This window comes from Rhincodon typus, chromosome 8, assembly GCF_021869965.1.
Source record: "Rhincodon typus isolate 14 chromosome 8, sRhiTyp1.1, whole genome shotgun sequence".
Lineage (NCBI taxonomy): Eukaryota > Metazoa > Chordata > Chondrichthyes > Orectolobiformes > Rhincodontidae > Rhincodon > Rhincodon typus.
The window spans coordinates 11,705,958-11,723,741 of NC_063339.1; the positions used below are offsets into that span (position 1 = coordinate 11,705,958).

Below are 17,784 nucleotides of genomic sequence, written 5' to 3' on the forward strand. Positions count from 1 at the left end.
AGGTACAGATTGCAAGGTTACATGGATAGAGGGGTAAAGCTGAAAAGTGTTTTGTTCGAGAGTTCTGTTGAGTTGGATCTTGCTAATCTTCAACTTTTTTCTGGACTTCCCTTTTCCAAATGCTTCTACTGATTTGTAAAAGAAAATCAGGTGACTAGGTCACTTGTAAAATGCTTCTGATTTATCAATTAAAAGGTCACAGCTTGCAGCAACTACTGGGGGAACGATTAACTTTGGTTATTCTGGTTTGAGGTGAGCTTTGGCGCAGAGAACTGAATCAACTTCTCTGTACACCGAGATACTAAGAATTGCAGATGCTGGAATCAGAGATAACAGTGTGGAGCTGGAGGAACACAGCAGGACAGACAGCAGAGGAGCAGGAAAGTTGACATTTCAGGTCGGGACACTGAAAGAGAGTCCTGGCCCCAAATGTCAACTTTCCTCCTCCTCTGATGCTGCCTGGCCTGCTGTGTTGCTCCAGCTCCACACTGTCATCTCTGTAGCCTGATCCCAGGCCCATCTGTTCAGTTACCTGACAGGCAAAAAGGTCTTTGTCATCAAAAAGCAGTCAATAGTCCATAGACCAATGAACTTCATAGGGCTACTCAGCTGCATCTCTACACAGAACCCCCTTGGCTCCAATTTATCTTCAACCACTTCAATTACTGCTTGTTCAAACAGCTGTACAAATATTTGCTGCCACAAGTTTCAGGTTACTAGCTTTTCAAAACATACAGCAATCCTTTGAAACATTGGTTTTTAAAGTTACAATTCTTAGTCCACATTTTTAGAAATCACAAGAATAAAAAAGAGACACAATCCTTCCATACTACAAGAGTGACATTTCAGCATCCAGCACTTTCACTAAGTCTTGATGAAGTCAGGCTATTAAATTGCGGTGAGCAAAAGCCAACTTTAACCATTTTTTAGAATGGCTTAAGTAAATTTACAAGTATCAGCAAACCTCACTGAATTCAAATCGAAATTAAAAGTTTACAATAAATGAAAAATTTATCCATTTGCCTGTGCAATTGCCTTAATACATACCATAGGGAAGGGGTTGCAGTTTTTCTTTTAAAAATCACACTGCTGGACCTAATTTCACCTAGATGAATTGTTAACCAGTCATTTTTTGATACAGACTCAATTACAGGACAAGTAAGAGATTTACTGCAAATGAGGACTAAACTAACATGACGAAAGAGATACAGAAGGGCAAGCCATTTAGCAGAGTTGCATAATAATAAGATCTCCTCCATAGCTTTTAAAATATTCAATCAAAATCAAATATGGAAAGAATGAACCAAGACACTCAAGTGCTTCAAATGAGAGAGATATCTTTTCCTAGGTATTCATTTTTGTGGAGTTCCTTCTTGACTCTACTGTTTGACATTTTTGTACTTTTAAGGGTCTACATTTCAAATGTTACCTTCTACTTTCCACAAATGCTAACTATTTTCAGCGTCCTATAACTACATTGAATATGTACTCAGGATAACCACAACCACCTCCGTTTGGCTTTTGTTTCATACAGAAATTATTTTAACCCAAATTCGCATTGGGGGAATTATGGGGTGGTTTAATAAAGTGTTTGCTTCACTTTCTGCCATCACAATTTGCTAATCATTCAGGGCAATGTTTCACAACAGTAACTTTTAATCCAAACATATATGGAATAAACTGGAACAAGGAAGAGAGCATTACCAAAAGTTTGGCAACATACTGTTAAACCACTTTCTAGTCAGGATAAGGTACAGTTGGCCTTCTCGCTACAGTTACAGATGTGAGACACTGCCACAAACATGAGTTTTTAAGTACAGCACTCAATCACCACAACATAAAATCAACTCAGCCCAATGGAACCACGGAATGCTGACAGAAGTCTAATCTATTCTGTTCAAAATTGAATGCTTGATTATCCACAGACAGACTCAAATGATGATTGAAATGGGTTGGTGGTACCCAGACCACAGAGTTAGCTTTACCATTTATAAGAGACACTGCATAACTCAGATTCTTACACCGAATCTCCCAACTAATACACCCAGAAGAACAAGGATAGTATATGGTCAAGAATGCCATTACCTGCAAGTTACCTTTCAGTTTACACACTACCCGGATTCAAAAATATACTGCCATTCTTTCACTATCAGTGGATCAAAATCCTAGAATTCTCTACTTCCAAAACCCTATGGGAATACCTACACCTTATGTGCAGTGATCCAAGATAGTGATTCCTTGTCAACAGCAATTAGGAATGAGCACAAATGGTCTTGACAGCAAAGCCCACATTTCCCAAACAAATAAAAATTCACTAAGATTTATTTTCATTCAGACCAATTTTTCAGAAATGAGGTGGTTGCAGGAATGATTTAATATATTTTATGTTTTGAAAGGCTGAAATGGCCTTGGCTCATTACTGGCCATGTTTTTAAGACATTAGTAGACCAGAATGCTCTGCTGTACCTCAGCAGCAAATTACATTCTGATAATGCTGTTCACCCACTTACAATCTCACAATGGTTTAGCCTAACAAATGCAATGCTACACCACTGGAGGTGGTTATAAAGACCGCATCTTTTCATTTTTTTTTGATCCCCAGTCCAAAACAGAGAGACAAAGTAAAGCTTTTAACCAAAGAGGCTATGCAAAGAGATCCTGGGGAAGTCATGGTGCAGTGGACCAGCAATCCAGAACCCAAGGCCAATAGTCTAGGACATGGATTTGAACGTTTCACCACAGTAGATGGCAAAACTTTAATTCAAAACCTAGAACTAAAAGCTAGCCTAACGCCAATCTCATAACTATTGCCAATTGTCGTAAAGACTGATGACCTTTATAGAAGGAAATCTGCCATCCTTAGAAGTTTGACCTGCATATGACACCAGATCTACAGCAATGGGGCTAACTTTAAATTGCTCTCTGGACAATTAGGAATGGGCAATAAATGCTGGCCTATGCAGTTATGTTCACATCCTATGAACGAAGGAAGAAAACCACTGGCTTCGATTTTAAGAATCATGCTTATTGGAGCACTTATGTACAATGTTGCTGTCACCTGGAAGAGAGCGAAAAGCAGATGGATTCTGAACTGAGAATGACTACTAGATAACATTATGATTGGCTCCTGAGCAGGTGACCCCTGGCCTGGTTGGGAACATTGTAGCAGAGAACCACCTAGTCTTCAAAAAAAGTATAAGTTCTGTGGGGATATTGAAAGTCTCCAGGATGAGCTAGCAAGCTTCTACTCACCATGCCCTGCAAATTCCCTAATGAAGGAGGAATAAAACACCTGTAAAGAGTGAAATGACTTACTCTCTGAACGAAAGAGAAGCACGCAAATAACTTGTGTCAACAGCAAAGAACTAGAATGGAATTTAAAGGATGAACGAGAAAGTAACTCAAGTCCTGTGACCCAGACAGGTGCTACCTTATGAGAGGACTGGATTTGGGGGCGGGGGAAGGAGCAAGAGCGAGAGCCGGACGGACGGAGGGAGGGGGAGAGAGGGAGAGGGGGGCAGGAGAGAAAGAGAGAGGGAGAAAGCATGCACGAGAGAGGGAAGGGGAAATAAAGTTATCAAGCTATATTCTAGGTAAATACAGAAACCTGTGAGTGTCGTTTTTTAACACAAGTCGTCAGTCAGATAAATTGAGGATTTTGTATTGTTTGACAAAAACTTTTTATTATCTCTGGGAATAATGGGGTTTGATGTCCAGCACATTACCCTAGTGAGCGAGACAGGGTCAGCATGTTTTTTTTGCTTTTCTGCACACAAATTATGATGCCAATTAGATTTCAACAGCACCACTTTGTTGTGAAGTGCTTTGGAATGAGTGCTATTTTCCTTTGATAACCTCTGAACTACATGTATACAGGAAGGGAAAAAGGACTGAACAAGCTGGATGACAAGGTAGAAACTTCACAAAACCTCACCGATTTGAAACTGTCAGCAGGTTTGGCTACAAAGTCTGTGAATGGAAATTCATGGCTCTTTTTCCACAAATGTCAGCAACAAAATTGAACTTTAATTCTGAAGCTTTGTACTAGTGGATGTGGAGAATATTTACCATCCCACAATAACAACACAAAGTTGTCTTAAATCAGATCACCATATTTATAGGGGAAAATACAAGACCCGGACAACATTCTGGATTTAAAAAACAAGTTTATGCAATACTAAAATGCCACACCCTGCTTTTCTGCTTATGGGAAAATTCTTAATATTATTGCCTGGAATTTAACACTTCAAGTGCAATCCATTAAACATAGGTTTTAACTACAATTTTGGAGGACATGCTTAAATGAGGCAACAGAACGGCATGCAGTGTGATCACAGATGATGATCATGATATGTAGTTCCTTGTTAATTAATCATTTTTGACAGTACAATGCTACATTGTTATGAAAAATGTGCACAAACATGAAGTACAATAGTAAGATGACACCTGAAAGTCTTACAACTATGCCAATCAATGTGAAGAATTGATTCAGCTCAAAGTTTAGACAAATGTAATCAAATTGGAGAAAAAAGAAGGTTGGAGTAAGTGCAAGATTTGCAACTATCAACAAAATTTATCTGCCCAATGCCAGGTCACTGGATTAACATGCTGAAAATTAAATTAAATGGAAGCTTGTATGTATGGCCATTACTATGGATATTCAGTTTTCCCATCAGAACCTGAGTTTAAAGTAATAATCCAGACTGGCATTAACAGCAAACTCAATTGCAATTCCAATAAGCACATAGCTGACAATGTCTCTTAGTGAGGCATTACTGTGTGAAGCACCTGCAGGGAAAAAGAATCCCAATCTGACAGTAATTAGACAGCAGCATTCTTTAAAACAGCACGTTTCCAAGTTAAAAATTAAGACAGCCCGCAAATCTCTCAAAACTTGTGCTACTGACCTTTATCAAGCATTTTCTGTGCTGAAACAAGCATTTCCTTTAACTATGTACAAAAATATGGTTGCGTTACATTCTATTGTGGTATTAAGTATCGTTTTGTAAAGATTGTAGTTTATGTTAGGTCAGCATAATAACAGAGGATAACTGACATCAGATCAGCCTTCCAACTCCCATGGAGATGCACCCTACCCCTGTTTGCAAAGTGGCCAGGTAGCAGCAGTACAATGTAAGGTGTTGGTGAAGCAGTTGTATTGACCAAAGCTTTAAGACCAATATTTATAGAACAAACCGTGGATGCAGGTACAAGTACAACACTTAAAGGACATTTGGATAAGTACATGAATAGGAAAGGTTCAGAGGGAAATGGGGTCAAATGCAGGCAAATAGGACTAGTTTAGTTTGGGAACATGGTCGAAGTGGACTAATTGGACCAAACGATCTGTTTCCGTGCTATATGACTAACTGCATTCCCGCAATAAAATGGATTTTGATGCACATTTTTAAGTTAGTACTTAAGGTATGCTATTGAACTAAAATGCCTGGGAAGGCATCTTATTTAGATAAGAGCTCATGGTATTAAGGGGAAGGTACTGGCACGGCTAAAGGATCAGCTGACTGGCAGCAGGCAGACAGTGAGGACAGAGGGGTCTTTTGCCACACTGACAGCCAGTGACTAGTAAAGTTCCACAGGTGTTACTGTCAGGACAACTATTCATTTTAGTATCTGGATGAAAGAATCGAGGGCAATGTTGCTAGGTCTGCAGATGACACAAAGATAGGTGGACAGACAGGTAGTGCTGAGGAAGTGAGGAGGCTGCAGTAGGACTTGGACAGGCTAGAAGACTGGGTAAAGAAACAGCAGAGGGAATACAAATGTGGTACTGAGAGAGATTATGCTCTTTAACAGGAAGCAGCACAGACTATTTTCGAAATTGGGAAAAAGTTTGGAAATCTGAAGCACAAAGGGGCTTGGCACTCCTTGTTCAGGAGTCTTAAGGTTAACTTGCAGGTTCAGTTGGCGCTTAAGGCGGCAAATACAATGTGAGCATTCATTTCAAGAGGGCTGGAATACAACAGCAGAGATGGACTGCTAAGGCTGCATAAAACTCTGGTCAGACCAAATTTGTAATATTGAGCAGTTTTGGGCTCCATATCTAAGGAAAGATGTCCTGCGGTTGGAGGGGGCCCAAAGGAGGGAGGTTTGCAAGAAAAATCCCAGGATGAAGGGCTTGGCATAATTGGAGCAGTTGAAGACTGCCTATAGGGGACGGGAGGGGACGGGAGGGAGAGAAATCACATTGAAACTTGGAACAGAGGCCTGGATAGGCCATTGGAGAGGATGTTTCCACAAGGAGGAGAGACTAGAACCTGAGGGCACAGCCTCAGATTGAAGGGACGACTCTTTAGAACGGAGATATTAAGTTAACCTGTGGAACTCATTGCTACAGAAGGCTGTGGAGACCAAGTTATTGACAGTCTTTAAGACAGAGTTAGCTTCTTGATTAGTAAGGCAATCAAGTGTTATGGGGAGGAGGCAGGAGATTGGGGTTGAGAAACATATCAGCCATGATCAAGGACAGAGCAGGCTCAATGGGCTGAGTGGACTAATTCTACTCCTATATCTCATGGTCTAAGGGAGCTAGCCTAAGGGGATCTTATTGAATTTAAACCAACGCGCAAAGTCCGAGTTAAGTGGACTTAATACTTACAATGCTTGTTAACTAAACATCTTGCACCTAAATTTGTGTTTGACATTTATGTGAACGTTACTGCATACTTCAGTGCCTGCAATGTAACTATCACTGTGACAACATCACGAGTTAGGGAATAGAGTCAAATTTAACTTTATTCTTAACATAATCGGGTTAGTTTCTTCTTAATTGTCAGAAAGTCTGGCAAACTGAATTCAGTTCATAAAATTCAAGATTTTATTCCCACCCACCGACAAATCAGATGGACTCGAGTTTCTGCTTTATTTAAATAGAGCATTTGTAATTATTCATTCCCCTTCTGATCCAGCCAGTTGCGGTATTTACCAGTTCTCTGCTTCAGCAGAAAGAATGTTCAGTACTGGGTGGGTCCAGAATGCTAGCAATTCTGAGGATTTTCCTGCAACAAAGTAAATACTTTGCAAGGCATAAAGTCATTACAAGTAGCACAGATCAGTATACAATTGATCTATAAAGCATCAAAATCCACTCAAGCAGTGACTTTTGAATTCTTGCTGTATACAGCTGGAAACTGGTTTGCTCTAGTTTTTCCTCTTTTCCTCCTTCTATTCTCCGTCATTGCTAGTCCATGGCTCTTCCATCCAATTCCCCTTTATATTGAAAAGCAATGGGTGTTCAAGCAGGGATACAGCTGGAGGTTAACAGTTCAACACGCAAGAAATTTCAGAAATCCAGGACCAACCTCTCCAAATGGTGCAATTTTAAAAAGGCTATAAATCTAAGGCAGCAATTAGTTTGTACTCCGATCAAAAACGTAGGATTGAACAGATGTTGAATGCAAGAAGGAAGCTTTTTACAGAAGCTGAATAATCAATGGCCTCATATGTGTTCCATATTGCTTAAAGCAAAGAGCACTGCTATACAGATAAATGTCTAGAAATTACTTGTATCCATTAGAACAGACATCTCAAAAAAAAGTACCAATTTAAGGGTGCAGCGACAGCTGGTTTCAAGAATTCTGGAAGAGTGCAAACATTTGATTTATTATGGTCACGTGCTGAGATACAGTGAAAAGTATGCTACCCAAACAAATCATACTTGACTTAAGTATATCAGGGTAATCGAACAGAATGCAGAATACACAGTTACAGTGACAGATTAGGTGCAGACAAGGAATGACTCTCATGAGAGGTCTGTTCATACGTCTGATAACAGTGGTGAAGAACCTCCTCGGGAGATTCCAACTTAACACGTATGTTGAAATATAAACTATGACCACCTGTGCTCCCAATTCTAACGAGAGTGCTAAACCACTGAAGATACATAAGCAATAGTCACAATCACACTGCATCAACTCCAAATACTTCACATGCACTGCCAGCACTACAGCTTGAAGTGATTGAATTTCATACTTTCATCCCACAGATTAGCATATTTGCATTCCCACCATATAAACTGTGATGCCACCCTCTCAGGAAAGATTATTTCTTCAGTCTTAGCACCACCTTAGCTGCCAGCCAATGCAGGTCTTTATTTAATCTCCAGTTTTGAAAACAAATTCATGGCATATGGCTGTTGCTGACTTGGTATTTATTGCTCAGCCCTAATAGCTCTCAAGGCAGTTGATAGTGTATCACTGCAGACTTCGTGGTGTAGGGAGGGAGTTAGAGGATTTTGATCCAACAATGAAGGAACAATGTAGTTCCGAGGCAAAAGTGTGGTTTTGAGGGGAACTTGCAAGTAGTGGTGTTCCCTGTACCTGTTGTCCTTATTGTTCTAGATGGTATATTTGAAGATGCTGTCAAAACAGCCTGGGTGAGTTACTGCAGCACATCTTCTCAATCTCACACACTGCTGCTATTGTGTCAGTGGTGAAAGTAGTGAATGTTGTGAATGGGGGGCCAATCAAGAAGGTTGCTTTATCCTGGATGGTGTCAAGTTTCTGGAGTGTTACTGCAGCTGCAATTATCCAGTCCAGGGGAGAATATTGCATCACAGTCCTCACTCCTGCTTGTAGCTGGCACACAAGCTTGGGGGAGTCAGGAAACAAACTACTTGTTGCAGAATTCCAGGTTCCCACTGCTCTTGCAACAGTATTTATATGGCAAATCCAGTTCAGTTTCTGATCAATGGTAACCCTCAGGATGATGGCAAGGGTTCAGCAATGGTACTGTGATGGTTAGATTGTCTCTGGTTGGAGACAGTCATTATCTGGCACTTGTGTTGCACAAACATTACAATTACTTATCAGCCCAAATCTGAATGTTGCCCATGCCTTATTGAAGGTGGACAGCATCTTGAGTCACGAATAATGTGGAATGTTGTTCAAGCAGTGAACATCCACAGTTAATCTTATTATCAAGCAATCATTGATGAAACAGCTGAACATTTTTGGGCCTAGAAAAGCCCCAAGTAACTCCTGCAGTTGAAATGACTGACCAACAAATACAATAATCTTTCTTTGATCTGTATTAGTTATGACACCAACTAGGGAATTTCCCCCAAAACCCATAGATGCCAATTTTTCATTGGATTCTTTGATGCCACATTCAGTGAAATGTTCCTCAAATGTCAATTCTCATTTCCCTTAAGTTCATCTCATTTGTTAACTTTTGAACCAAATCTGTAATGATGTCAGGAGCTGACCAGGCCTGATGGAAACCAAACTGAACATCATTGAATAAATTATTGTTGAACTGGTGCTTGATTACACCGTCAACAGCACCCATCGTTTGCTGATAATTGAGAGTAGGCTAATTTGCTGGGTTGGATTTGTGCAGAATTTTGTGGACAGGACGTGCCTGGGCAATTTTCCACATTGCCAGGTAGTTGCCAGTGTTTTAAAAGCAGTGGAACTGCACTGTGCATTGGCAAGGGAAGTGGCTCATTCTGAAGCACAAATCAGCACCCAGAAACAGACCTTTTAGTCCAACTCATCCATGCCGACCAAGTTTCTCAAACTAATCTGGTTCCATTTGCCTGCTTTTGGACCATATCCCTCTGAAGCTTTCCTATTCACATACCTGTCAAATGTCTTTGTTGCAACTATTCCTGCATCTACCACCTTCTCTACCGGTTCCACATACAAACCACCATCTGTGAAAAAATTGCCCTTCAGATGCCTTTTAAATCTTTCTCCTCTCACCTTAAAAATATGCCCTCTCGTTCTGAACTCCCCTACCCTTTCCTATTCACCTTATCTATGCTGCTCATGATTTTATAAATCTCTAAGGTCATCCCTCAACCTCTGATGTTCATGAACAAAGTCTCAGCTTATCCAGCCTCTCCTTACAACTCAAACCCTCCAGTCTCATTAACATCCTCAGAAATCTTTTCTGCACTCTCTCCAACTTAATATCCTTTCTATAGCAGGGCGACCAGAAACCTGCACAGAATTCCAAAAGTGGCCTCACCAATGTCCTATACAACAGTAACATGATATCCCAACTCCTGTACTCAATGGTCAGAGCAATGAAGGCAAGTGTGCCAAACACCACCTTTCCCATCTTGTCTACCTGTGACAAAACTTTCAATGAACTATGTACCTGAACCCCCAGGTGTCTGTTCCACAACTCTCCCAGGTCCCCACCATTTTAATTGTTTAAGGCCTGCCCTTGCTCATCTTACCCAAATGCAACACCTTGCATTTACCTAAATTAAACTCCATCTGCCATTCCTTCATCCAATTGATCACAATGCCTGTGTAACCTTTGTAAACTATTGGTAACATTGTGCTGCAATGTTTGGGGCTCAGCGAAGTACAAGAATGGTATATGTTCTGTGCAGCTGAGTGTTGGGGCTCAAGAAAGCCAGAACACAGGACTACTTGTGCAAGAAACAGCACAAGCAGAAAGTGGCAGACAGGGCTAAGCTATTCCAAAACCAACTAATTAATCTGATTTCAGTTCTACATCCAAGTTTTCATACTACTGCCAGAATATTGGCAGGGCATCCTTTGCATTATCCAGAGCAGACGGACATTCTGTCATATCGTATAGAGTGAATTGAACTAGCTGAAGTCTGGCATCTGTGATACTAGGGGCCTCGGAAGGAGGCTGATGTAAGCCATTCTCTTGGCACTTCTGGCTAAAAATATCATTGAAAATGCTTCGGCTGTTTCTTTTGTACTGATGTGTTGGACTCACACAACATTGCCCATGTTTGCGGCACATCTTCCTTCAGGAAGTTGTTGAACAGCCATTATTCACAAATGGATTTAGGAGAACTGGAGAACTTAGATTGATGCCCTGGTTGTGGGATCACTTAGCCCCATCTACTGCAGGCTGATTTCACCTTGATATGGCTTGGTGGCAATGACAGATACAGGGATATATCAGTATGCCAGGTATGGGGTTAAAGATTGTAGTAAAATACAATTCTGATGATGGCCCACAGCACCTCATGAATACTCAATTGAGTTTTAAGATCTGTTAAAAATCTATCCCACTCAACACAACAATTTGGAGAGATAACAAGAACTGCAGATACTAAAGTCAGAGACACAGAGTGGAGCTGGAGGAACACAGCAGGTCAGGTAGCAGAGGAGCAGGAACGTTGATGTTTTGGGTTGGGACCAGGGAGGGAGGGAGGGAGGGAGGGAGAAATAGAGGAGGGGTGGGGCTGGGAAGATACATGGGATGGTAATAGGTGAGTTCAGGTAGAGAGTAGTGGGGATTGGTTAGTGGGATGGGTGGGGCGGATAGGCAGGAGAAAAGATGGGCAGTGTGTCAGGTCAAGGAGGTGGGGATGAGAGGGAGGGTTGGACATGGGCTGAGGCCGGGGTGGGGAGATTTTAAAACTGGCGAATTCCACATTTAGGCCAGGGCTGTAGGCTCCCAAGTCAGAACATGAGGTGTTGCTCCTCCAGTTTGTGGGTGATGTCATTGTGACACTGGAGGCGGCCCAGGATGGACATGTCACCCAGGGAGTGGGGGGCGCAGTTAAAATGGTTGGCGACCGGAAGGTATTGTCATTTGTCACATACAGAGTACAGATGCTCTATGAAATGGTCTCAGTCTACGGTTGGTCTCACCGATGTAGAGGCCACACTGAGAGCAGCGGATACAGTCGACCAAGAGGACATGTGCAGATGAATCGCTGTCTGATATGAAAGGTTAGTCTCGGAGCTAGAATCGAGGTGGTGGCGGCGGCGGCGGCGGCGGGGCGGTGTCATTCAGCTCATCAGATCTAGAACAGTATTTTTCCCTCAAGACTTCCTTCTATTCCCTCACATATCAATCTGGCTTCTGCTTAAATGGATGTACACTTGCCATAACTACTTCTTGCCAGAGCGAACTTCACATTCTTCCCAAGGTTGACAGCTTTATAGAGATAACCAGGCACGATGGAAGAAAGTAAATCCAAATGTAGAGTTTAAGTGGGCCTTCCCCGACCCCCCACCAAGATCTACATTGTCAAAAACATTCTAGGCAATATTTGATAAGTCCTCCAAACCTGCCCGACAGAAACGTTGTGACATTGTTTAAGTAAAAATACCACATTTGCTCTGACTGGGTAATTAACAGCTGGCATCGAGAGAGAAAAAACCAACACCAGAGGTTGCCAGTAAATAAACTCATGATTAAAATATTTACAATGATTAACAACCGTAGGGACATTCTTGCTCAAAACATTTTAATCAGGGTAATTTTCTCAACAGCAGAGTCAATTCCACGTAATAGGTGTTTTGACACCTGTTTGCATTTTACCTATCATTCTGACTCAACGTGGCATAATTCAATGATTAACAAGTGTAACAGTGTTATCAGAGAACTACAGACCCACAGATACAAGCTTTTAAGAGAGCAAATTGAGTAATCAGAAGTCACAAAAAGATACCACCCATGTCTTTCTTTCAGTAAGAAAGCATGAGAACCTCAGAATCGTCAAATTGTGCACAAAAAAGTGTTTTAAAACAGAAAATGAAAGCAGTCCAGCTCATGTCAAGGAAAAGTTCTGAAGAGCCTTCAGAAACAACACAAGAGTATTTGAACAAGGACACGGAGACATTATTGCATGCCCTGTTTAAAGCCATATACGCTGTTCTTGTTTTTGTACATCAATTAAAAATTTCCATCAACGTTCCTAATAATTGCTCAAGTAACATTTTAATTACATTCTTCCAAGTGTCAGTGCTGAGCATCTACTGATGAAAAATACCTGTTTACAACACATCATAGAACATAGAACAGTACAGCGTACAGGCCCTTCGGCCCACAATGTTGTGCTGACCTATTAGCCTACTAAGATCAATCTACCCTGCACACCCTACATTTTACTATCCTCCACGTGCCTATCCAAGAGTCGCCTAAAAGTCTCTAAAGTATCTGACTCCACTACCACTGCCGGCAGCGCATTCCACACGCCCACCACTCAGTGAAGAACCTACCTCTGACATCTCCCCTTATGTCTTCCTCCAATCAGCTTAAAATTATGCCCCTGGTAATAGTCATTTCTGCCTTGGGGAAAAAGTCTCTGACTATCCACTATCTGTGCCTCTCATCATCTTGCACACCTCTATCAAGTCACCTCTCCTTCTTCGCTCCAATGAAAAAAGCCCTAGCTCCCTCAATCTTTCCTCATAAGACCTGCCCTCCAGTCCAGGCAGCATCCTGGTAAATCTCCTCTGCACCCTCTCTAAAACTTCCACATCTTTCCTATAATGAGGTGACCAGAACTGAACACACTATTCCAAGTGTGGTCTAACCAGAGTTTTATAGAGCTGCAGCGTAACCTCGCGGCTCTTAAACTCAATTCCCCTGCCAACGAAAGCCGACACACCATACGCCTTCTTTACAACCCTATCAACTTGGTTAGCAACTTTGAGGGATCTATGGACATGGACCCCAAGATCCCTCTGTTCCTCCACACTGCCGAGAATCCCGCCATTAACCCTGTATTCTGCATTCAAATTCGACCTTCCAAAATGGATCACTTCACACTTTTCTGGGGTGAATTCCATCTGCTACTTCTTTGCCCAGCTCTGCATCCTGTCAATGTCCCACACCCTCCACGCTGTCCACAATTCCACCAACCTTCGTGTCATTGGCAAACTTACAAACCCACCCTTCCACTTCCTCATCCAAGTCATTCATAAAGATCACAAACAGCAGAGGTCCCAGAACAGATGGAGAAGCACAGGCGTTTGAGATCCTGAACAGTATTTCACGTCAGTACTTACTGTGGAGAAAGACTAGTAAATTCAGGGAAATAAACAGCGATGTCTTGAAAAGAGTCTACACTACAGAAGAGTGATGTTGGAGGTCTTGAAAAGCTTGATCAACTATATCTGAGGACATTTGGGAAACCAGGGATGAATTTGTGGGACCCTGAGCAGAAATATTTCCCTCAAGCATAGGAGGTTGTGGGGTGACCTTTTAGTGGTTTATGAATGCCTGAGCAGCATACATAAGGTGAATAGACAACGCCTTTGCTCCCAGGGTAGGGGAGTCCAAAAGTAGAGAGCATAGGTTTGAGGTGACAGGGGAAAACTTTAAAACAGACCTGAGGGGTAACGTTTTCCACACAAAGAATGGTGCAAATATGGAATGAAGTGCCAGAGGAAGTGGTGGAGATAAGTACAATTACAACATTGAAAAGACATTGGGGCAGGTACACAGACAGGAAAGGTTTGAAAGGATACAGGCCAAACGCAGACTTGTTCAGTTCGGGAAACCTGGTCGGCATGGACAAGTTGGGTCAAAGGGTCTCCTTCTGTGCTTCACAATTCTATGACTCCAGTTACTGGAGGAGGAGACTACCGAGATAAGGCATGTTACAGAGACTGAAGCAAGTTACAGAGACAGGGATGGTGATCAGGATTGGAGTACGTTTCAAATATATGGAGGGATTGTAGAGAGGCGAGGTGGTGACAGAAATAGGAGCAGTTATAAGAGTTAGAATGATTGAAGACACTGGTCCACGAGACATGACATAGATACAGTCATGAAGGGGGAACACAGAACAGAAAGATCAGAGACAGCATTACCACCCTGTCGTGGGAGATTTGCTTTCACCTCTGTTGTGCTGATCTTCACAAAGACAGCACAGGCCTGGATTGATAACTGAACTTCCTCTGCTGTCTTCGGAAGGTACAGTATCACAAAGCTTAAAGCAGGCCTCCCATGACGACTACTGAGTCTGACTCAGTAATTAGGGAAGAAAATCTGCCATCTTCACTTGGTCAGGCCTACACGTCTTCAAACCCACAGGAACATGGCTGACTCAACTACCCTCTGAAATGGCACAGCAAGCCATTCAGTTCAAGGGTAGCTAGGGGTGGGTAATAAATGCTGGCCAGCCAGAGACACTCATCTCATGAGTGAATAAATAACAACTGGAACCGTGTTGGGACCAGTGTCCTGGCCAAGCATGTCAGTAGGTTTATGGACAGGGTTTTAAACTGACAGAGGGTGTAGGGACAGGGTTCAGGGGAAAGGAGATTTCCAAATCCAAACAGAAAATGTGATCAGAACAGCATGGTGATGTGGCTAAAGATAAGCAGAAAGGGACAGGAAGCACAGAGTTTCACGAAAACTATACATCAGTTTGTGACAGGAAATTGTGGTATAAAGTACACGATAATGTTACTTTTTGGAATGGACGAAGTACGTGCAATAAAATAGTGGCATTCGAAGAGGAGCTCGGAGAATGCTTTTGTCAGTATTTCTTTGAATAACATGTTGTGCAACTGGCTAGGGATGTAACTATCCCAGATCGACTGTTGTGTGACGAAGCTGAGTGAATGAGTAATGTCACACAGAGATCCTCCAGGAAATTGTGAAAAAGTGGAATTCCAAGGGATAATGAAGTTTTAATGTAACCATACAAAGAACAAGCAACAATCAGAAACAGAAACAAAGCCAACTGTATGACATTGAGAGGAGAACTGACCAGTGTAAACGGGGTAAACTGAAATGTATGGCCGTAAATATACAGTGGAAAACATTTGAAGGAACAGTGTAAAATATCCAACAAAAGGACATTCCATTGAAACTGACAAAAGCTCAGCAGGAAATTCCTACTTGTCTCACTCAGGATGTAAAGGAACATATTCCAATTGAAAGAGCCTTAGAAGACCACATAAAAATCCGAACAAATCAGAAGAAAGAGAGACTGTTTAGCAAGAGGGTTACCAAAGTATGGACGTAGGTATTAAAGGGATTGCAAGGGATTTCCTAGCAGAGGAATGCAGTAGGAAGAGGAAACATTGTCGAGATTTATTGAGATGATAGGAACAGGGGAGAGTTGAAGGTGCTGGAGGTGATGAGAGTGTTATGGAAAGTGGCAAGGGCCTGAACGATGCTACAAATCCAGGAGGAATTGCTGAGCTGAAGGTGTCTGCAGAGGTAGGGAGGGAAACATGTACTTTTATTTATTCATTCGTGGCACGAGGATGTCACTAGCTGGTCCAGCAATCATTGCCCATCACTAATTGCCAGGGTGTAGCTCAGAGTCAGCCATATTGCTGTGGGTCCGAAATCACATGTCGGCTACAGTAGCTAAGAATGTCAGATGTCCTTCCCTAAAGGACACAAGTGAACCAGATAAGTTTTTCCTGACAATCAAGAATGCTTTTATGGAGGCCTCATCAATGTCCTGTACAGCCACAGCATGACATCCCAAACTCTTATTCCCAATGCTCTGACCAATGAAGGCAAGCATGCCAAATGTCACCTTCATCACCCCATCTACTGGTGATGCCACTTTCAGGGTACTATGTATCTGCACCCTTAAGTCTCTGTTTGACAACACCATCCGGGGCCGACCATTAGCTGTTTGTGTCCTGCCCTGGTTTGTCTTTCCAAAATTCAATACTTCACATTTATCCACCTTAACCTCCATCTGCTATTCCCCATCCCATCAGCCCGATAGATCAAGATCCCGTTGAATTCTTAGATAACCTTCTTCACTGTCCACTATACCAGCAATTTTACTGTCACCCACAAATTTACTAACCATGACTTCTATATTCTCATTCAAATCATCAATATAAATGACACACAACATAACCGAACCTGGCGGCACACGCATAGGCCTCCAGTAAGAACAACAAACCTCTGCCAGCACCCACTGTCTCCCACCGTCAAGCCAATCTTGTACTGAATTGGCAAGCTTTCGCAGGAGCCCATGTGATCTAACCTCATTAAGCAGTCTACCATGCAGAACCTTGAAGGCCTTGCTAAGAGCCACATACCATTCTGCCTTCATCTCCTGGCTACCTCAAAACAAAATCAATCAAGTTTCTGAGCCACGATTTTCCACACAAAGCCGTGCTGATTAGCCCTAATCAATCCTTGCCTTTCCAAATGCATGAATGTCTGGTCTCTCAGGATCTCCTCCAACAACGTACCCACCACTGATGTCAGTGCCCCTGGTTTCTAGTTTCCAGGCTTTGCCTTGCAGCCCTTAAGTGATGCAACATTAGCCACCCTCCAGTCTTCTGGCATCGCACCATGGCTGTCGATGATAATAATATCTCTGCTAGAGTACCTCAATTTCTTACCTAGCCTTCCACAATTTCCTGGGATAAACCTGATCAAGGCCTGAGGATTTATCTGCCTTTGTGCATTTTAAGATTCCCAGCACCTCATGTTCTCAATTGTGGACTCTTTTCTAGACATCACTATTTATTTCACCAAGTTCCCGAGGTGCTATGGTTTTCTCCACAGTAAATACTGAAGCAAAATACTGAGGCAAAACACTTGTTTAGGATTGCATCCATCTCTAGTTGTCCCACATATAACGGCTTTGTTGATCTTTAAGAGGCCCTATTCACTCCCTAGTTACTCTCCAGACCTTGTTCAAACTTGTCAAAATGATTCTGAAAATTCAAATTAACCATATCCCCCTACTGCCAATCCCCTCCCTCACCTTATTTATACCCACACCAAAAAAATGAAATCGAACAGGCTCATCAAAAAAAAATTCCCTTTCATAAAATCATGCTTCTTCTGTTGTTTCGAAGGGTGCAATTATTGTCATATCTTTTATAATATCAGTCCAGCACATTTCCAACTTACTGTCAGGCTTGCACTATTTGGTTTCAGACTGACTGCACAAAGGGTTTTGGGAATCTGTGTGTCAGTCTGAAAAAGGTAGCTTACAGGTTCAGAGGTAACAGAGAAGGCAAATCAAATGCTGACAATTATTACAAAGGGAATGAAGTTTAAAAATAGGGAGTCCTTGTTAAAATAAATAAGTTGAGT

General features: G+C 42.0%; 2 protein-coding genes across 9 annotated transcripts in view; both read right to left on the reverse strand.

The window, feature by feature from the left end:
• Positions 1-17,784, reverse strand: part of LOC109911155 (poly(A) polymerase type 3) — a 328,417-nt gene that overhangs the window by 191,751 nt on the left and 118,882 nt on the right. The window lies entirely within an intron of this gene.
• The window catches only part of sptlc2a (serine palmitoyltransferase, long chain base subunit 2a), a 152,422-nt gene that overhangs the window by 89,685 nt on the left and 44,953 nt on the right, over positions 1-17,784 (reverse strand). The window lies entirely within an intron of this gene.